Genomic DNA, 22,891 nt, shown 5'->3' with positions numbered 1-22,891 from the left:
CTGTCCCACCTTTTTTGAGTTACACATAACTTAATCAATATTTTTAGAAAGGGATAAACTATTATTTAGTAGGCTAGGTTTGTATCAAGTGTACAACATATAGAAGTATAGTATCTAGTGTTTAATTGTGTATCTCTTTTCTATCAGAAGTCTTCAAATTTAATGTATTTCTTATATATTTTTTTACTCAAACAAAATTGATTCAAATAAAACTAATGCCATTTCAGAATGCATTGAATAATTTGGTTTACAGGGACACATTTCTGGGATGCCCTGAGATCTTTTTTTCTGTTTACAGAGGCCTTATGCTCACAGGTTCCCCAAATACAACTCAGCCACAACATCCTAATCGGTAAGTCCCGTTGCCATGGCAAAACGGGTAACTTTGGTAAAGCATTCTGGAGACCCTGGCTTTACAAATAGTTAAAACTCAATGCGATTTGGGGTTTCTGCTCTTCAATTAAGAAGACTAGTACAAATTATTTCATTTCAAGGGTTCATCAACAACCTTATTTTATTTTGACATTCGAAGAAGATGCAACAGTTTCACGCTAATCCCTGACATTCAGACTTGAATTAGGAATCCAGAGCTTTTTTAAAACACAGAATAACATGGAAAACACACACTTTTTCAGCAGGTTCCAATATATCTAAATTGTTAACTCTTTACAAAGTGAGGTTCCATTTTAAATGTAAGTATGTTTATAAAAAAAAATTGATATCTAAGAGGGGTCACTGATGTTTGTAGCTTTGCATAAAATGTTGTTTTGTTTTGTGGAGATCCGAACATCTAGTTTAGAGACTAATTATAAATTATGAACTATTGGATTATAATTTTAATGGTTTATAAAATCACACGTAAATACAAGTGTCCATAGCTTGTGTATTGAGTGCATCAGGAATTTCCCATATGTATATTCCCCCGAGAAGTAATTGTGATCAGCCTATGTCATTGAGCGTGCTGTGTGCTGCTTCAACTGTCAGCTTGTTTAAGAATCTAAAGGCCTGAATGTTTATTGAACCTTGATGTAACTGGGTCAAAATGTTCTGGCATTATCAAGGCAAAAAGTTTATTTTGACAATATTTAGCCTGAGTTTAAACCAAGGCCACTTGTGTAACAATACACTAGGTCTCACATCTCAATTGTCATGACTCAATCATGATCAAAGATGATTATCATGATATGTTATAGGTTAAGTTTGAATCTGTCACATTGCTTCCAAAAACTAGGTCACCAGTTCAAACCTTGAAACAAACTTGGTTATCACTCTATAGGCCAGATTTTTGCCACATCAATTATGAAAGTTAATCAGAATGTTTAAAGTGAAGTCAAAAAGTATGTCACAAGGTCATGTCTTCTACAGTAGGTTTACCTTGAATTGAGGTGAGCATTTCAGGCACTTTTTTCCATTTACAACAATTCAACATTCAGATACTTGTCCATGAAGGACCATTGAGCTTTTTTAAATTATGAAACAGTTTGATTGATTTAGAAAAAAGGTTACATATAAGGATTTGTGTATGTTCAGTGTAATTACAACACGGGATGTCCCATGCACACATAGATTTAATGAGATACAAAATGCTCGTTTTTAAATATGTGTGGCACAATATATTCCATTTTATTTTTCCGCAACAATATCTATTCATATGACACTTACATGGTGCATGAACATGTGTGGAATATATTGATTCACACAAAACAAAAAAAGAGCAATGTGTATCTTGATCTATATTACCAGACCACATCTAGTGATCAAATTTTGGATATTGCTATAAGGAACATTGATTTTTTTATGTGTTAACTTTATTTTTTGAAATATTGTACGAAATATTAATTGATTTTGAGTGTTTATGGTCTTTTAATTGTTGTTTTGATACTTACAGTTTTATAGATTTTTATGTCATTCTGATTATCATGCCCGTTTGACTTTTTATTCCTCCCGAACCCAATAACAATCACAAATTAACTCATCAATTCTATACCTCCCGAACCCACTAACAATCACACATTAAGTCATCAATTTTATACCTCCCGAACCCACTAACAATCACAATTTATTCATCAATTTAAATTTTTATTATTCCATTCACAAGTTGAACAATTATGTCTTTGTTGTACCAACCTTAGCACTGTTGGGTTTCTATGTCTATTGCGAAATGAAGTCAATATTTGCACCTTGCCATTCATACTAAATGCAGACAAAAATAATAATATGTTACAGAATTTTTATGTAGCAACTTATGTTCACTTTGTGTTGTTATCACTGGGGGCTGACGAGGTCAAAGCGTAGTCCGTTTCGCTACGACGTCGGGTATATGTTTTACTACGAAAACATTGTGTAAATACACTACTTAATCAGGCGAGTTTCATCTTTTCTGGTGTTTATGGATTAGAGAACGGAACATCCAGTAATGTTAGGCACTTATTTTCAAAAACAAACTAATAACAAATGCGCGTAGTTGCAACCTTTAAGTTTATTTTGAGCTTAAATTGAAATATTTTGATTTGAAGCAATGCATAAGGTGGTCATTCTGTTAAAATTACCAATTACGGTAACTTAAATTAAATAAAACTACATGTTACTTTGATTCAGTGTACATTACACATTTTAAAGTACAAAACAGGTTACGAACATGTGTTTTAATTATTCAAATGCTTTGTTTCAAAGGTAATTACATGTCGCTTTATGTATAGGTTTCGCACAGAGTATGTATTGGTTGCGCAACGAAGTACAAATATAACGTATAGGTTGCTCAACCAAGTCTCTGTATCCATTTCATGCCATTGCCTACTGCAAAAGATGCCGTGCTTCACTGTGCGCATGAACATCAAAACGAAAAGGTTGATCCTGGTGAAAGCCGGCAGAGCCCCGGTATACCGTCACTATGCCGGCACTCACCGGGGCTATACCGGCATCAGACCCCGACAGAGCTGCGGCAACGCCCCGGTTTAACCGGGGACAACTGGGGCTCCACCGGGAAAGTATTCAAATGTTCAATACCTCTGGGATGAACCAGGAGTTACCAGGAAGGACCGGCAATGACCGGCTTGGCACTGGAAAGAACCGGGACTTCACCGGGAACAACCGGGACGGCACCGTCAGAGATCCGGTTTACTTATGCAACGTAGCTATAAAGGGACTCTGCCGGCATTCACCGGGGCTCTACTGGGGCGTTGCCGTAGCTCTGCCGGGGTGTGTTTGGGCCCCGGTGGAGCTAAGGTGCCGTCCCGGTTGTACCCGGTACAGTTCCGGTTGTTCCCGGTTGTTGGTCGTTACCGGTCCTACCCGGTGACTCCCGCTTCATCCCGGAGGTATTAAACATTTTAATACTTCCCGGTGGAGCCCCGGTTGTCCCCGGTCGTCCACGGGTCATCCCGGTGGAGCACCGGTTCATCCCAGTAGGGCCCCGGTTCATCCCGGTAGATGCCTGATCACGCACTGGGGCTCCGCCGGCATCATATTGAGACTGGGCCTTAACCGCATTGTAACACGAGGTAAATTTACCGGCCGTCATGTACGCAGTAAACAATAACCTGTGACAGAAACCCACTGCCACACCTTTACAACGATATATTGATTATGCAATTGCGGATTTATGCCATTGGGGTCCTACTTTCCACACCTTACGGCTGTTACAGGTGTGGATTTTACAGGTAAAATCATGTATACGAACATGAAATTCATCTCAAAATTAGTTGAGGAAAACAGATTTTCAAGAAAATCGCTTTGATATATACAATTTAAAAATCAAAATCCGTATGAGATAAATAATGATCAAAGTTGGGACATGGGATTTACTTTGACATAAGCAGAGTTTCGAAATAAGCGAGTTGGGGATAACGAGAATTGAATGTTATTTGATAAAGAGTACTGTATGCTGAAAACCTATCGTCGGTCTCTATCAAAATGAACGTATAAGTGATTGTCACAAGGTGAAGATGCGTCATTTTTATTGAGACCGACGACATTAGGTTCTCGACTCTCAACTGTCATCTTATATATGGATTTTCGATTTAAATCGTTTCCTTTGGCCTAGTCGTGAATTTAATTATATCATAATGTGCATTACCATGTCGACTGTGCGCTTCGGATCATGTTGTGCCGTTGTTAGTACCTCTTCCTCAATGGAAACATCCAGCCACTCCATGACTCCGTATTAAAAAACACTTTTCTTTATTTTGCCTTTGAGAGATAACCAATACGTCTTCTGTGAGAAACGCATACACGCTAAAGCGTTGTCGTAGCGAGGCATATACGTATACTGTCAGAGACATGAGACATGATCATGCCTAATAATAATATTTAGCCTTTATTTCTGATAACTGGGTCACCCTACACATTTCTAAACACACCAGTGGCTTAACGATACATAGACCAATATGGAAATTGTAAAATTGTGTCACTTAAACACAGATGTAAACCTTAATTGCTTTTTTTTTAAGTGAAACTTTACTTCAGTTTTATAAATCAGCGGTATATTTCATGTTTAACCGCATAAACCAGACACATCTTGGATTATAATTTGATGTAACAGCCCTATGAAATGTCATGTTATTAGAAAAGCATAATCTTACATGTTTAAACACAATTTTCGACTAATCCGTTCTCGATGTCATGTGTATTTAATCAATGTTTTCGTAGTAAAACATATACCCGACGTCGTAGCGAAACGGACTACGCTTTGACCTCGTCAGCCCCCAGTGGTTATTATAAGAGTTAAAAGGTAGCTTTGAAAACATGAATTAGCCTTGCTCTGGGAAACGCAATCCGCACAGGCTAGTCAGGGAAACCACTTACCTCTGGGAAATGCAATCCGCACAGGCTAGTCTGGGAAACCACTTACCTTTGGGAAACACACTCTGCACAGGCTAGTCAGGGAAACCACTTACCTCTGGGAAACGCAATCTGCACAGGCTAGTCAGGGAAACCACTAACCTCTGGTAAACGCAATCCACACAGTCTAGTCAGGGAAACCATTTACCTCTGGGAAACGCTATCCGCACATGCTAGTCAGGGAAACAACGTTCCTCTGGAAAACGCAATCAGGCTGTCAAGCGGTCATACTTTTTCCTACTTTTTCCTACTATTTCCTACTTTTTCATCAGGATCCTACTTTTTCCTATTTTTTTACCAAATCTTCCTACTATTCCTACTTTTTCATTTTCAATTAAGAATATTTTTTTTTTAGAGTTTATTTAGTAAACTTGCAGGATGAATGAATCAATGGCATGACTGTATCCCTGGTAATGTGCATTCATCTAGATGAGACCTGACAATTAACCCATGCTGACTGTCTTCTAGCACCTCTTCAGGAAGCATAAATATTTATTTCTTATGTAACTTTTGAAAATATTGACAATTTTTTTTTAAGTAACAATAGTGCCTTGTTTACTTCCTTAGCATTTGTACACTGCAGACTTCACATACCTTACACAGTTCCCAGTGATGCAAGAGCTGAGGGCACCCATTGTTTATTCCAGTTTTATTTTGTCTCTATTGACAACAATTTGACCAAACCGTATGCATATTTACATGATATTGCTGTTTGGAATGTAGAGATATAGAGATACCATGTATTGTATGAGTGGTTATGAAATATGGAATTTATTACACAAGTTATTGGAAAAAGATAAAACTGATGCTTTGCTGAGTTTTCATCATTTAAAAATATAATGTAATAAATTCTGTATTACATGACAACAGATATGATGTTCTATTGATATCATAGGCACATCATGTTTAGTAATTAAAAATAAATGCACAGAGCCTAAATGTCCCGATACATTTTTATGCTCCCGGTAGGGTGGCATATAGCAGTTGTACTGTCAGTCTGTTTGTCTGTCTGTCTGTCTGTCTGTCTGTCAGCAAACTTTAATATGGGCCATAACTTTTGCAATATTGAAGATAGCAACTTGATATTTGGCATGCATGTGTATATCATGGAGCTGAACATTTTGAGTGGTGAAAGGTGAAGGTCATCCTTCAATGTCAAAAGTAAAAAAGTACAATCCAAGGGAAGTAATAAGCTTTAAAAGGGAGATATTTTCTAAACCTGCCAAATGATATATTGAAATTTTATTTCAAAGCGGCGCAATAGTGGGCATTGTGTTTCTGACAAACACAGTTCTTGTCTAATGATGCCATAGTTAGTGAGGTAACTTCAAGGTGTTACAGCGTAGTATTAAAATTATTTAACGGCATTATTACACTCCGGCGAAGTAATCAATACCGTAATGAAAAAACCATTATTTGAAACTGGAATAAACAATGTAGTGCAACTGTTTCATTGCCCAATCAATGATGTCATAAAAGATGTCAGGTGATAAGGTCCTATCTCCAGTTGCATAATCTGCTCTGCAATGACCAGTGAGTTTGAATGTAACTTAAGTTATTATAACTGCTCCCTATTGTCAATTTTAAAGGTTTCACAATGTAGCTGTAGCAGAGCATTGACACTGCTTTATATACTAGTATTAATCTTGTACAACAAGTTGGTGTATCACTAAATAAATTTGGTCTTCTGCTTAAGGATATAACATGCACAATATATTACCATTTTTATTGCACAATATATTACCATTTTTATATTGATACACAGAAGACCTCTAACCACTTATTGGATGATACACCAAAATGAACAGCATCTACTTATACTTCTTTAACAGGGTAGCTTTGCTTGAAACTTAATTATCATAGATGCACTATAAGTGCTAAAATGCCTAGTGGGAAAACAAAGTTTAACCCTTCATGGATGGAGAAGTTGGACAACAGTGGAAAAACACTTGGATCATGGTGCAAGAGAGATACAGGCAATGAGTTTGCAAGATATTGTACTGTCTGAATGAAGTCCATCTTGTTGTAATTCTGGTGCTAATCAACTGATAAGTCATGCAGATGGATAAAAACACAAGGAAAACATGAAATACATGCATGATAATTCACAAAAACGTGGAAGTGCCCCAGAGCCAAGCAGCTCTCAGGGTGGTGGGGATACATATATCTGTATGCAAGTACAACCATCACACAAGGAACAGATACAAAAGGCTGAAATCCTCTCGGCCCTTAAGGTAGCTTCAAGTGGGTATCCATAAAGAACATGTGATGGCACTCCGGCTCTGTTTCAAGCTATGTTTCATGGACCTGTGTCTAAAAAATTAGTATTATGTATTCCTACTTTTGAGGGAAAAGTTCCTACTTTTTCCTACTTTTTTCCAACTTTTCTTGCAAAAGTAGTTCCTATTTTTTCCTACTTTTTGAAAAAAGGTCACTTGACAGCCTGCGCAATCCGCACAGGCTAGTCAGGGAAACAACTTACATGTGGGAAACGCAATCCACACAGGCTAGTCAGGGAAACCACTTACATCCGGGAAACGCAATCCGCACAGGCTAGTCAGGGAAACCACTTACCTCTGGGAAACGCAATCCGCACAGGCTAGTCAGGGAAACCACTTACATCTGGGAAACCCAATCCGCACAGGTTAGTCAGGAAAACCACTTACCTTTGGGAAACGTAATCCGCACAGGCTAGTCAGGGAAACCACTTACCTCTGGGAAACGCAATCCGCACAGGCTAGTCAGGGAAACCACTTACGTCTGGGAAACGCAATCTGCACAGGCTAGTCAGGGAAACCACTTACCTCTGGGAAACGCAATCTGCACAGGCACGTCAGGGAAACCACTTACCGCAAAAACTGGATTTTGATAATGAAATGCTTCCTTAAAAACCAAAAAATCAATAAAAGCAAAAGTGTTGACACTTATTAACATCTGCTATCCGTTTCAAAATAAGTTTTATTGGATCATCATGAAAATGTTCAATATTGTTTTTGGGCATACTATCTTTTACAAGTTTAGTAACCAGCCAGATCGCATTGTCTTGTTTAATGAAGAACATAGACCGTTAAACATATCTAACATTGTACACACGATCAATGTGAACCAGACTGTTAAACATATCGAACATTGTACACACGATCAATGTAAACCAGACTTCTAACCGGGAGTATTTTGTTGGTTTTATCTTTCTTCATGTTTTTGGTGTGTGAAATGTCGGAAAAGTTGCGACTCGACTAAGCATTAATGCCACCAGAATTTATGCAATTAGCGTAAGTTTCATATTAGTTCATACACTCTTAAGTTTGCTGCTCATGTTACAAAACTGTGTAATGCTTTGTATAATTTATATCATATGTCTAATTTTGTCACATGGTTACTTGCCTTAAGTAAAGGACATTCTAAGTGATGAATAGAATTATCTCTTGCTGATGCTACTGGAGTTTAAGTTTGTTGATATTTTATTTTACAGGACAACTTGTCAATCAACATGGAACAGTACCCTGAAAATCACGACCATCTAAAGAACTGTGCAACTGTGCCAAGCGTGACCCTTTAGAGAAAGGGGCTTCCATGCCGAAGGTCAAATTGGTACCAATCTGGGCTCAAGCAGCAGCCTCAGTCTATAATCTATTATCTATTAACATTCCAATCTCACAGTAATATTACAAAAACATGACCTGCAGGGTGGAGATGTGAATACAATGAGTATTAAATCCCACAAACCATGCAGAGGTTATATGGGAGTCAATGTTCTGTAAGTTGGTCTGTTAGAGGGGCGTTTTATGTAAACATAGTTTTACCTCACCACATATGTATATGTCTACATTTCTAAAGGGAATCAGATGAAACTTCAATCATGTGAGCCCCATGAAGTCTGGGTTGAGGTTTAGTTATCATTTTGTGACAAAGCTCTAACTTATCATTGGCCAAGTAACTCTCTTGCATAATATTAATTTACTGTTTCTGTATCTCACCACACATGGAAATACAGAGGCTGTGTTACTTATATTTTATTCAGGGGGATTACCTAATAGTGTGCACAGAAGTGTGTTAATATTTGTGTATAAAAACAACAAAAGCATTAAATCCCTTGAACCACTTGTCATCTTTGATTACATTATAACAAATTATCCAATATAACTTATTTTTCAGTGGCCGTTGTTCAGTGTCAAGCGGAATCCTAGCAACCAAGCCACGTCAGCACAGCAGCAAAAACAGTTTCAGCAGCAGTCGTATACTAAACATCAACAACAGTGGTGCATATGCATTAAACTACGAGAGGTATGAATGCAAATATGTCTGTATGATATTAGTATATTCTCAACCATTTAATATTAACTAGTTTGTTATGTTTAAGAATATATTTTAGCATATTGCTATATTCAAATTTGCTTTTATTATGTTTTATTTTTATTGCACTCTGCCTCTTCTTATCATGTTAAGGATGGCCCGCACCCTACCCCTGTACTGACCTGTGGGTCATGGCCCGCACCCTACCCCTGTACTGACCTGTGGGTCATGGCCCGCACCCTGCCCCTGTACTGACCTGTGGGTCATGGCCCGCACTCTGCCCCTGTACTGACCTGTGGGTCATGGCCCGTACCCTGCCCCTGTACTGACCTGTGGGTCATGTTAAGGATGGCCCGTACCCTGCCCCTGTACTGACCTGTGGGTCATGTTAAGGATGGCCCGCACCCTGCCCCTGTACTGACCTGTGGGTCATGGCCCGCAACCTGCCCCTGTTCTAACCAGTTGGTCATGACCCGCACCCTGTGGGTCATGGCCTGCACTCTGCCCCTGTACTGACCTGTGGGTCATGTTAAGGATGGCCCGTACCCTGCCCCTGTACTGACCTGTGGGTCATGTTAAGGATGGCCCGCACCCTGCCCCTGTACTGACCTGTGGGTCATGGCCCGCAACCTGCCCCTGTTCTAACCAGTTGGTCATGACCCGCACCCTGTGGGTCATGGCCCGCACTCTGCCCCTGTACTGACCTGTGGGTCATGTTAAGGATGGCCCGCACCCTGCCCCTGTACTGACCTGTGGGTCATGTTAAGGATGGCCTGCACCCTGCCCCTGTACTGACCTGTGGGTCATGTTATGGTCATATGGGCTTGGATGGTCATGGAAGTAAGAAAGTGTAAGATTTTAAAGAGACTTGTTCAAATATGTTGTGAGAAAGTTGATTGACATAAGTCAGTGACATAACTAAAAGAAATTAATACGCCAACACATAAAAACAGATTTACCGGTAACTACAAATTATACCAATATATTGCATTACATATTGTATGGTATTGTGATATGCTTTGGCTGCTTTTAATTTGATGATTATTTAAAGTAGGCTTTTTTTTAAATATACAAGCGTATCTTTGTTTAATATGTATTTTATTTTATTCCATGAACTGTATTAGTTCTGTTTGAATAATAATTGTTAAACATATTGCACACGTTTAAACCAATTTATGTAATAATATTCCATCTTTATCTGTAAATAAAGGGACTCTTACACAGGGCAGTAGCAAGAACAACCAAAAACGTTCCTTTAAAAATTGCATACTCTTTCTCTGTTTGCAGAATATATGCAGAAAAACTAGTGTCTTATTGAATGATAAGGGATTTGATTACAGCTAAGAAATAATCTTTAAACGTTATCTGTAAAATGTTGTTTTGCCATTTGCAGTAAACAAGTTGACTGCGTAATGTGGCATCAAAGTCTGCAAGGAGAAACCATGCAATTGAGGAAGCCAAGAAACCATGTGATAATTTCAAGCAGCTTACCTACTCTTGTAAGTATGTGTTTTGTTTTAACGTACGCATTATATATTTTTATTTGAGTACAGATTTATGTTATTGAAATAATAATTGGTTTCCATGCACAAATGAAAGATGTTATGTTTTTCACTAGAGTAAATATATAAACGCAAGTATTAAAATATAATATGTTTGAAGAATATCCACAAAACATGTGTTTGTCATAAATCATATTAAATTTATTGATAAAGATGCGCACATTATGACTAGTTTTGTCCACCAATCTATAATTTAAACAAAGTTTGACGTTTTTTACGCACATTTCAATGACGTCAAACTGTGGAATCACTTATTTTAAGGAGATATCATTTTCGCGCACCCACCATGTCTCAGATTTATGACCAATGCCCATATTAATAGAGTTTTCAATTAACAAACAGGTGTCAGTTTGACAGGATTCAATACAACTAGGGTGTGTATATTATAACTGTTGTTTCATGCGACCCCTATTAGAAGTATAGCCCTGTCTAGTAAGGGCATATTCCGGAACCATCTTGAGCACATGTTTGATGCAATAAACAGTTTTGTGTTAAGTTCAACTTTTCTATAAAGTATCAAAGCTATTGCATTCAAACTTGTTACACTTACTACATGTATCATGAGGGGAGTGGGCAAGCAAAGTGAGATAACTCTGGCTGGCAGTTTGACATAATTATGTGCCCTTTTATACTTAGAAAAGTGATATTTAGGTTAAGTTTTGTGTTTATGTCCACTTTATTTCTAATGTATCAACGCTATTGCTTTCATACTTGCATCAATTACTAACTACCATAAGGGAACTGTGCAGGCAAAGTTATTTAACTCTGACTGGCATTTTGACAGAATTATTGCCCCTTTTATACTTAGAACATTGAAAATTTGGTTAAGTTTTGTGATTTGGTGCACTTTACTTCTTAAGCATCATGGCTATTGATTTCGCACTTGGAACACATGCTAACTATCATAAGGGGACTGTGTAGGCAAGTTATGTAACTTTTTTTTCATTTTTGAAAGATAATGTAATAAAAGACCACATCTTCACACTATACACCCTCTCCACCCATCCCTCCTTCTGTTTGATGAAGTATTGAGATAGGTCCCTTCACCTTTACAAAAAACAATATATTAGCGAAGCTCTTCTTCTTCTTATACTTAACCATAAAAGCAAAATCTGTTGCAATTGGTGAATGTTCAAAAAGTGTTCTAGAACAATTTATATATAACCCTGGTCTTTCTTACACACCACTTGATATTTGTGTTTTGTATAAACGCCATTGAAATAAAATTTGGTCTTAAAACCAAATGAAAGTAATTTATAACAACTACATAGTTTAATTTTATTTCATTGAACGTGTACACAGTTTCAAGTGGTTACCCAGCTCTGTAACATCGTGGGCACAAGGCGAGCTTTAGTTAAAATATGTGTGCTCGTTTATATGAAAGTTTATATCTTATTTAGACACTCACAATTATGTTACCGTGTTGAGCCAGTTTTTTATCCTTGAAAAAGCTTCAGTTTTGTTGTTTCATTTTGCTCATGATTCACTTTATTTCCAGGAAACCCGGATAGCAAAGCATTGAGATTGTTCTGGAAGCATTTGTAGTCACAGCTCATTAAGCATCCCCCTGAAGCAGGACCCTCAGTCTACGGGTGAGTTTTCAAGCGATGTGTTTATTTTTGGCAAGCCCCTGAATTCAGAGATGGGTGGGTGCATGTAGATTGACCCTTGTTCGTCGATACATCCATCCAGCTGTACGTTCTAGTATAACCTCGAACCTCGAAAAGTATTGCTTCTTGTGTGATGAAACCAAATATATTTATCATCATGTGAAATTTCCTTCTTGTTTATTTGGATTCATGTTTCCTTTGACATAAGTAGTAGAGTTTTGACACAAAATTGGAATGTGGGTTCATGGTGGCCAAACCATTTTCTTACTTCATAAAAATCATCTGAGTTTTCTCAGAAAAACTCTCGCTGAATTCATGTTTTTGGGACTATCGTCTAGTAGGCCTTTGCTTATTGTCATATTTGATGAGGTAGTATTTGATAATAAAAAGGATCTTTATAAAAACCCAGTCCAAATTATTTGGTAATAAAGAGGTTATACTTTATCTAAAATAATTATTATTAATTATTATTGTATCAATAGTCCCAGGTCCATCATTTTGCTTGATTGGTCTTTGTCAGCCCGGGTACTACTTAAAAGTACCCCGGGTACTCTTAAACATACTACAATGTACCCAGGTTATGGAAAATGTACCCAGGAATACTAACGCTAAATTGGCCGTTGTTTGATCATTTTCTCAAGTTAGTTAGTATGTTCATATTTATATCAGTGTTCTGTAAAATTGCCCCAGTAGAATCGAAACTCATATTCTCAAAGAATGTTGAGTCAGTTTTTTTTCAAAGATAATTTAGTTTCGTAATTCGTTAGCCCGTTATATCACATCGGATTTTGGGTAGGAGTAAACCTCGAGTACAGTGAAATATTGGCTGGGTGCATTTAAGCGTATTTTCTGTACCCGGGGTATATTGTAGTATACTTGAAGAGTACCCTGGGTACTTTTAAGTAGCACTCAAATCCACATTGACCAATCGAGCCATCGTTTCATCTATGGATTCAAGTCATATAAGTCGTAACACCCTATGCAAGTTTTGTTTTTCGTTTGGTATCAAAAATAGACGGAAACACATTTACAGTATCACGTTGTTCTTTTTTTGCAGACGCCAATTGACGAAATAAAACTTGTCATTCAGCAACACAGCCAGTTGCAGCAGTTGTTACCATATTGACCCCAGTCAAAACTAGGAGCTCAGAGATAACACAGCAAGTTGCAGCAGTTGTTACCGTATGGACCCCAGTCAAAACAAGGAGCTCAGAGATAAATACTTTTTAAGATAGATATTCTCTACATTCCTCATGGTAAGCCAACACAGCCAGTTGCAGCAGTTGTTACCGTATGACCCCCGTCAAAACTAGGAGCTCAGAGACAGTTGTTACCGTATGACCCCAGTCAAAACTAAGAGCTCAGAGACAATCAGCAACACAGCAAGTTGCAGCAGTTGTTACCATATTGACCCCAGTCAAAACTAAGAGCTCAGAGACAATCAGCAACACAGACAGTTGCAGAAGTTGTTACCGTATTGACCCCAGTCAAAACTAGGAGCTCAGAGACAATCAGCAACACAGCAAGTTGCAGCAGTTGTTACCATATTGACCCCAGTCAAAACTAAGAGCTCAGAGACAATCAGCAACACAGCAAGTTGCAGCAGTTGTTACCGTATTGACCCCAGTCAAAACTAGGAGCTCAGAGACAATCAGCAACACAGCAAGTTGCAGCAGTTGTTACCATATTGACCCCAGTCAAAACTAAGAGCTCAGAGACAATCAGCAACACAGCCAGTTGCAGCAGTTGTTACCATATTGACCCCAGTCAAAACTAAGAGCTCAGAGACAATCAGCAACACAGCCAGTTGCAGCAGTTGTTACCATATTGACCCCAGTCAAAACAAGGAGCTCAGAGACAATCAGCAACACAGCCAGTTGCAGCAGTTGTTACCATAGTGACCCCAGTTACAACTAGGAGCTCAGAGACAATCAGCAACACAGCCAGCTGCAGCACTTGTTACCAAATTGACCCCAGTTACAACTAGGAGCTCAGAGACAATCAGCAACACAGCCAGTTGCAGCAGTTGTTACCGTATGACCCCAGTCAAAACTAGGAGCTCAGAGATAAATACTGTTTATATATAGATATTCTCTACATTCCTCATGGTATGTTAAGCACAAACTCTGACAGATCTCATCTCTGAACTCTGTAACGGGCGAAAAATAAATGACCTTGTTCAGAATGAAATGGCAGAATGACAAAGCACAACAATTTAAGGGGAAACCATAAATTAATGTGACCAGCAAAGATGTGTTCAAAGCAAAACAATATGTCATGTCTTTGGGGACTTTGAATTTTGATGGTGTCATTCATTAAACATTGAATATTTTTGTTAAATATAGTTAAATATAATGATATAAAGGATATTTGATTAAGTCGTGTATGTTAATTATTACTTTAAGCACAAATATAGCACGTCTATCAATAACTTATGAAACTTGCACCTGATAATGATAAATGCATGAAAATTAAATTGTACTTAAGACATTATTTCATACGTTGAGCTTAAGAAAATTGAAAGCTGTTTAAATTATGCTGGTAACATTATATACAAAATATGTATTGGATTATATTCATGTAAAAAACAAGTTTCAGTTTTCTGTTGTTACATGCAATATAGAAGTATTATCAAGAATCGTGTTAAGTATGGCAGTATTCGAAATGAATATTCATTAAATAAAGACAAAATCATTTAATCTTCTTTCAATTGTCAATTCTGTATGTACTACTACTACCTTATTTATTTGACTTGATATGGTTTGTTAAATTATAAGATAATGCCTCTTTATTTGGAAAGCTTTCAATGTTTTGAAACTGAGTATTTAAAAATGAATTATTAAAAGAATTATGAAAAATCATGACTGATGTCAAAGTTATGTTTGATTTTGCCAATTTTGTGTTGATATTTAATATACATGCTCATAAGTGTTGACATTTGTTTTTGAACATAATAGTTTTTTATGTTTTATATCGTGTATATACACATTTACAAGTCCAAATTTTCATCCTCTCAATCACTCAGTAACTTTACCAACAATAAATGTTGGATCTCTGTATATAGGTAAATTGTGCAATTGATATATAGAGCAACTGCAACAAATCAGTCAGTTACAAATCAAGGCAGAGTGATGTAATATGCTGGCAATTGTTAAGTAGTGCAGTTGTCTCTTTTTGTTCTCAGGTTAGAGCAATGTTGTTTGCTTCAAAAATAAAAACACAGTCTCCCTTGTAAGAAAATTAATGTGTTCACATCTCAACATAACAAGTAAATTCATAGAGAAAATCAAATTATTTACATGATATACTCGACAATTAGTCTAATGGAATTTGTAGAATAAAAAATAACATGTAATTATGACGATTATAAGTGAATGTTTGACACAAAATGTCTCTTCAGAAATGTGTATATTTTAATGATAAATCTATACATTGTACTTGCTGTACTTTTTATAGTATATTTTATGAACGTGCAGCTGATAAGTGAATGTGACAATTTACGAGTTATGTTACAATTTGTTACACGTTGACATGGCCACATAAGCTGTTAATGGAGTGCATTCACTGCGGCCAGTTTCCAGAAATCTCCCAATTAAAAAACACCAGAAAATATCTTAAGATCAGATAGTTTGGTTGTTGACATTAGTTTTGATTTATTTATTGATTGTGTTATGCCTTGTACTCTTAATTTGTTATCAAATATTTAAGTTTATATGACTTGAAGACACTTACATGTTTATTTTATTGATGTGTTTGTGCTGATTTCTTGCATTCTGATTAAAGAATATTCAAGTGGAAAAAGAATATTATTATGCATTGAAAGTGTGTTGTGATTTCAAAAAAAAATACTATGAAAATATAGTTCAGTCGTTTGATTACAAAGTTATTACAAAGGTGATCAATTGCTCATCAAGTGTAGGTGTTTGCATACGGACATAATATGTCTGTGCTTTATATGTATAAAATGTAGATCCCCATTTACCAGAACATATTTTGATGTGCTTAAATGTGCTAATAGCCTGATGAAATTCGTGTTGACTATGCGTTTTACATTTTGCCATTTTTATTTAAAAAATGAAAAACAAATGAATTGTCAGTGTAAATAAATACTGTATTGTTGTTCAATCAGTTAAACTATTTCACTGTTTTCATGCATATGTTCAAATCATTTTCATTTTTGTTCAATCTTTAAGATGCAACGCTTGTGTAATTTACTTTATGAAACTTATATATACACAAAAATGTAGTACAGATGTATATCAAATGACTGCTGTGGGCTTGTGGTAAACAGAAAACCATGCTTTAAATTGAAAAACCTTGTTATATGCCATGTTTTTCATTTAATAATATTAAAAGCACTCTTGAAATTGAACTTCTTGAAAATATGTTTCATTGTTTTGTAAAAATATCTTAAGTTATCTATTCTAAATTATCTATTCTTATATAAGAAATACAAATTAAAATTGGTTATTGGAAATAAGTCAATTAAAAGTCAAGGGATAATGATGTAATGTACTTAAAAATGTCAAAACTGCTATTGTCTCTATTTGTATTCTAGATATGTTATATCCTTAAACAAACAAATACAATGTTGTCTCCTTGTTGAATAGGTGTTGTGTACCTCTGAACATGTCAAGTCATTTACTTTAAGTATTTTAAATAAGTTCTCACTATCTGCACCCGTAAGTCACTCATGAATTTTGTGTAATAAACATAGGATAAATATATTTTTATATAATCAATTATAAGATAAGGTAAAAAGTGTATGAGCGTTATTAGTTATAAACATTGGATAAATATATTTTTATATAATCGATTATAAGATAAGGTAAAAAGTGTATGTGCGTTATAAGTAATAAACATTGGATAAATATATTTTTATATAATCGATTATAAGATAAGGTGAAAAGTGTATGTGCGTTATAAGAAATAAACATTGGATAAATATATTTTTATATAATCGATTACAAGATAAGGTGAATAGTGTATGTGCGTTATTAAATTCATCAGGTATGACCATACTGTGCTACAAGTTTTGTAATTGTGACTATGAAAATTACATGATCTGCAAAAAATGTCACTTAAACAAATGTGTATATGTTTATCATTATTAAATTCTTTCCAACTAGATTACACTTGATAAGTTTCGGCTTAAAGCTGAAAAGTTATTGTTACATTTTATCAGCGTTGAGCTCAACTAGCATCCGTAGTGAATACTGTAAAATTTAAGCTTTCTCAGAATGAGTATGTTGAAAATATCTTGACGACGGTTAGAATCTGTGTCGCATGTGTCAAAAAACTAGAACTAAAGGTCAAATCTTAGAAAAAAACTTGTTTTCACTGCAGAGGCTTCTTTTATTAATCGATCTGCAGTCAACGTTCTCTGAATACTTATATTGACGATATCTAGAATGAGTGCGAATCTGGGTCACGTGCATCCAAAAACTAGGTCACCAGATCATATCTAATACAATTATTATCTCATTAAGGAATCAATATTGATGATACCACACCGAAGATGTGGACCATTGTTTCTTTAAATGTTTGCGTTATCAGGACGTTCGTGTGCAAATGTTTATAACCACGAGTATATTTCATCCAATTAGTGCATAAAAACTCATGTTTGGCATACAAACGTTGACCTAGGAAGAAAATTGTAAGCTCGTTCAAGAAGTTCAGTTATTAATCAAACGAACGAGACGATTTAAAGGGGCCTTTTCACAGATTTTGGCATGTTTTGAAGTTTTTCATTAAATGCTTTATATTGATAAATGTAAACATTGGATCTAAAAAGCTCCAGTAAAAAAAAAACAAGAATAAAATAAAAACATGCAAAAAGAAGCCTTCAGCGGGGCTGGAACCAGTGACCCCCGGAGTCCTGGAGTAAAAACCAATTAGACCGCTCGGCCATCCTGCCAAGTATGTATGAGAGATGTATTTTGTACTTTATATAAGCAATCTTAGTAGTTTCACAAAATTACACGACAATAACAGAACTCTCCAAATTATTAAATTGGTTCGCGTTGCAACGCTTAATAATTTCAGGTTTTTAAATCGTCAAAGAGGCATATAATGGCTATATTAGACCATGGTAAATGTTCAGTATTGCTGTTTCCTCACAAATATCATAACTAAAACGAAAATTTGCGAATCTGAAACAACTTTTTTTCAATTTTGTCAATTTACCAAAACTTGAAAAGATCCCTTTAAGTGCATGCTGTTCTGGTTTTATGCTGTTCGCATGTAGTCATTTTCACTTTGCTTCTGAACAGAAAATGGTAAAAAAAAGGCCAAAACTAAATACTGTGCTAATAAGAAAAGTTCATGGAATATAATCCTATATAAAGATAAAATATGAAATCTGGGCTTAATGCATGTTTGTAAAATGTCGTCCCAGATTAGCATTAATGCATGTTCATAAAATGTCATCCCAGATTAACCTGCCCAATCCACAAAGGCTAATCAGGAACGGCACTTTCCACATAAACGGGTGGCTTCTTTTTAAGGATAATTCCTTAAAACAAAAGTACCATACAAGTGGAAAGTGTCAAACAGCAAAGGCTAATCTGAAACGACATTTTCCACATAGACTGGCTGATAATTTAAACGATAATTCCCTTGAAAAATTCCATACAAGCAGATAGTTTCGAATTGAACAGGCCAATCTTGGACCACAACGCACATGCAGTAAACCCGGTTTTCCCAAGGCGCGGCTCATATTTTTTAATCCAGATGTTCGACCATTTAAGTTTTAATGACCAACATCATACAATTTGCTAATAACATACGCATTGAAACTATCAAATAAAAGGTACTTAATATAATGATCCATCAAGAACGTAATATGATATACCAAGAAAAACAAGTTGACAAGCAAGGGGTCGTATAACTTCACTACGGAATAGATTTTACGGTTACTGGCGCACGTAGGTCATCTTGTGACGATATTTCTATCTGAAATACTTGTGAGTATCGGTGTTTTGGTACATCATAACCTTTGAATAGTAACTAGCTATAAGAACATTATTAATTTGAAACAACTGAACTATTTTATGTTGCTAAAGATGAACAAAGATGGACACACACAGCCGCTTTGTAGATTCGCCTTAGTTTAGTTTAGTCTAACCTATTTATTTTAGCTCGATTGCATGGAAAGCCTCACTCTGGATCAGGAGGAATCCGAGATAGCCGATGTATCACGATTGGGAAAGCCTTAAACTTATTTGAAACGCTCCATTTCCTCGGACTAGAACTAGTACTTGGTGTCTATGGGGAGATTTAAAGAACGATTCGACAGTGGGGATCGAACACGTGACCTCCCGATCTCGAGGCGGACAACATATCTACTATATGTATGTTTGTTTATCCTTTTAACGCTTTATTTCGACTTCTTAATGAAATGAGTGTTAGCTATATGATGCTTTGTTTCAACATCAATTTAATAAATTCGAGATGTTGTTGTCCTATTGATTATCGTTTTGTTTTTATGTAATCGTTTCTCAGACAGTCACAGTTCTAGTTTTCTGGTATGTGTTTAATTATTTAGTAATTAAAGGGTCATTAAATTGAAGTGTCCTGTCTTTGTATTGCACATGCATCTGAATCGTGTCGCTATGAAGTTAACTGTTATTTAGCTTTTAATGTTTAACACATTTTTTTGGACCAACATGCCCAAGTGTGAGGTCTGATCATCGGTCTAAAAAATATCCTGATAATATTATTATATTTATTGAGTTTCATAATTTGATAACATCTGAATGAAACTCGTCGGTTATTCAAATAATAAAGCGACCTGTTCATTTTCATTATTTGTGTGATTACCGTCCACAGATTTGTTTGCCTATTGCTCAGGGAAGCGGACAACGACAACGAGCGAGGCATGGTATTGTTATGAGCACGGGGGGCTTAGCCTTTTGCTAAAATTTTCGCTAAGAAGAGACTAAATTTGAACGAAAAATATCATAAAAACGTAAAGTGTCGTACCTAATAAGCACGTGCGGGCTGCATTAAGCCCCGTTTTCATAGGCTAAATTATTTGAGCCGATTCGTTGCCTCGTGGTTACACACTGGCACCAGGGGGTCGAATGATTTGAGACCGCTCTCAAGCATGACCTTCTAGTATTTTTCGTTTTCATTAGACGTTCGACCAACTAAAAGGTCTTCACTGTGAGCACTAACTAAAAAGGTTCGTCGCTGGAACCGGAGATCATATGACCTGAGGTCGCATGTATCTATCATTATACATCGTATAGAGCTTCCTGGCGAATTAGTAAAAAAGTTATACACCCAATATGTATTTTATCGTCCATGCCTTTAATAGAAATATCAACGGCGCTCTGCTCCACCCATTCCCCTTGCATTTATTAGTCGACTCCTTAAGGCTCGAAGTCGCGGGACCGACAAGAAAACTTTGATGGATATGACCTTCCAGCCGAAAGATTCATAATATTATTATTTGTTTGCTTACAAAAACAACAGCACAAAATTAACTTTCAGTCAAGGCGCCGAAGGCACTGACGTTGTTCGCTGTTTTTTAATCTTAGACGCAACTCAGTTTTCAAAAGTATGTGATAGCTTTTTATATCGCAAGTTTGAAGTGACCACAACCAATTCAAATTTATAAAGAGTGTGTCTTGAAGCACATATTGAGACGTGTTGTTAATCAGTGTGCACAGGCTAATCTTATTTGACATGCATTAAGCCCCTTTTCCCCTGAAAGCAGCCAATATGTACAGATTTCAATGATCAACACTAGACTGGCCAACGTTGTCTTACAAGCTGTTAAATACTTTTAAATACATACACAAAATTTAGTGTACCAGTGGGAACTATAAACAGGCAGATGCGGTGGTTAGAGCAGACGCTCCTAGCCTAGCATTTGTCGTCTGCTTAATTTTACTGCAGTTATACACACAGGCAGTCACGGGTTACAGTTCCTAACGTAGTAAAGCCTATACTGATTTGCAAAATTGTCTCTACATTATTTGTGAGCTAACGCTCACAAATAAAAACGAAACAAAATTTTGCAAGTGTTGTTAAATTAACATTTTGAGTGTCTATGTTGCAGAGTGGAACGCTATTCGTCATTAGTCCGTGTAAGAAGAAATCTGCGTCGTAAAACTCCATATAACAGCATACGGCGTATGTACGCTTGTCCGTCTGCGTCGTACAACACCATATAGCAGCATACGGCGTATGTACGCTTGTCCGTCTGCGTCGTACAACACCATATAGCAGCATACGGCGTATGTACGCTTATCCGGCACAGGCTTATCTGGGACGACACTTTAAGCACGTGCATTAAGCCACGTTTTCCCAGAACGAGGCTCATATTTACCCAAAGATTCATCAAGTGTCATGTAGAAACATTCAGTGCGTTTTGTGTTTGCTTAATGCCTGATATGTGAATGTTTGTATTTATTAAACATTGTTTGTTGAATATAAATGTGAATTACCGATACATATTTTATTAAAGAATCATTATTATATTACTATCGAATTATGTCAAGTGGTATATTCAATGATGATGCGATGAGAGTGATTATAACTGATGATAAATGATGATAACCGACGATAACTGAAGTTAACCGATGATAACCGAGGATAACTGACGTCAACCGATGATAACCGAGGATAACTGAAGTCAACCGATGATAATCGAAGCAATGGCTTTTGATTTCGTTATTATTACACAGAGCAAGCATGTTGTAATTTGTTAAATACATTTTAATCACCATATACCGTTAATAACATAATTTCGATAAAACAACCGTCACAATGTCGATTCACTTAATTGCGTCTGTCAGATCTTGTCCAGATTGTAACTTCATCATCGATGTACATCTGAAATAAAATACCAAAAAGCATCACTATTTGAAGACGGTGTTGTCGAGTGCAATGCATGTATGCATAACAAAAGAATCATAATCACACTTACAGGTCAGTTGTTGAATACTAGTATGAAGATTTAACAGCTGGACCTGACTGTAACTTTCTGATAAGTCTGGAGATGTTAAATGAATAACTGAAAACAAAAAACTGAAATATTTACTCCCAAGATCATTAAGGTATTAATTCAATCATGTATTGCAGTAACCTTTCAGATCTGGGGCATAGTTGTAAAAATCGGTTGAGCTGTAAAGGAAATACATTTATTAATAGAGTAAAGCGTCTGGAATGCATTGTAATGATAATTTTTAAAGTGCGTTTATTTTCTTACAAGGCGTTTAAAAGTGATATTATGGGCATTTTTAACCAGGTTTTCCGAAGGAAAAAACTGGTTATTAGATTGGCGAATGCGGGCGGGCTGGCTGGCTGGCTGGCTGGCGGGCGGGCGGAACAAGCTTGTCCGGGCCATAACTATGTCGTTCATTGTCAGATTTTAAAATCATTTGGCACATTTGTTCACCATCATGGGACGGTGTGTCGCACGAAAGAACCATGTCAAAATCTCCAATGTCAAGGTCGCCACGACTAAAAATAGATTTTTTTTTAAAACAAACTTACAAAGGGGGTTAATTTTGTTTGTTCATTTCAAAAGTTCAGTTTGAGTTTTCTCCCTTTATCAGATTTTTTTTTCACAATGAA

General features: G+C 36.4%; 1 protein-coding gene and 1 long non-coding RNA gene across 13 annotated transcripts in view; one reads left to right on the top strand and one right to left on the bottom strand.

Moving 5' to 3' along the window:
- LOC127869101 (uncharacterized) overlaps positions 1-17,029 on the top strand; it is a 68,207-nt gene extending 51,178 nt beyond the window's left edge. For 6 of the 12 annotated variants that reach the window (XM_052411422.1, XM_052411421.1, XM_052411419.1 and 3 more), the window contains 6 exons: positions 299-352; positions 8,312-8,430; positions 8,995-9,123; positions 10,526-10,631; positions 12,193-12,286; positions 13,362-17,029. The gene's annotated coding sequence lies outside the window, so the exon portion shown is untranslated. Of the gene's footprint in view, positions 1-298; positions 353-7,281; positions 7,484-8,311; positions 8,431-8,994; positions 9,144-9,285; positions 9,401-10,525; positions 10,632-12,192; positions 12,287-13,361 lie in introns of those variants that run through there. The other 6 variants (XM_052411416.1, XM_052411424.1, XR_008044402.1 and 3 more) reach the window with 6 other exon arrangements.
- Positions 17,030-22,009: 4,980 nt separating this feature from the next.
- On the bottom strand, positions 22,010-22,559 carry LOC127869120 (uncharacterized). The gene is made up of 2 exons (XR_008044413.1): positions 22,242-22,559; positions 22,010-22,147 (listed from the first exon to the last, which is right to left on the bottom strand). It is a non-coding gene; the product is annotated as an uncharacterized LOC127869120 (long non-coding RNA).
- Positions 22,560-22,891: the final 332 nt, after the last annotated feature.

This window comes from Dreissena polymorpha, chromosome 2 (genome assembly GCF_020536995.1).
Source record: "Dreissena polymorpha isolate Duluth1 chromosome 2, UMN_Dpol_1.0, whole genome shotgun sequence".
Classification (NCBI taxonomy): domain Eukaryota; kingdom Metazoa; phylum Mollusca; class Bivalvia; order Myida; family Dreissenidae; genus Dreissena; species Dreissena polymorpha.
The sequence above is the reverse complement of the archived record's forward strand: the minus strand, read 5'-3'. Positions and strand labels throughout refer to the sequence as shown.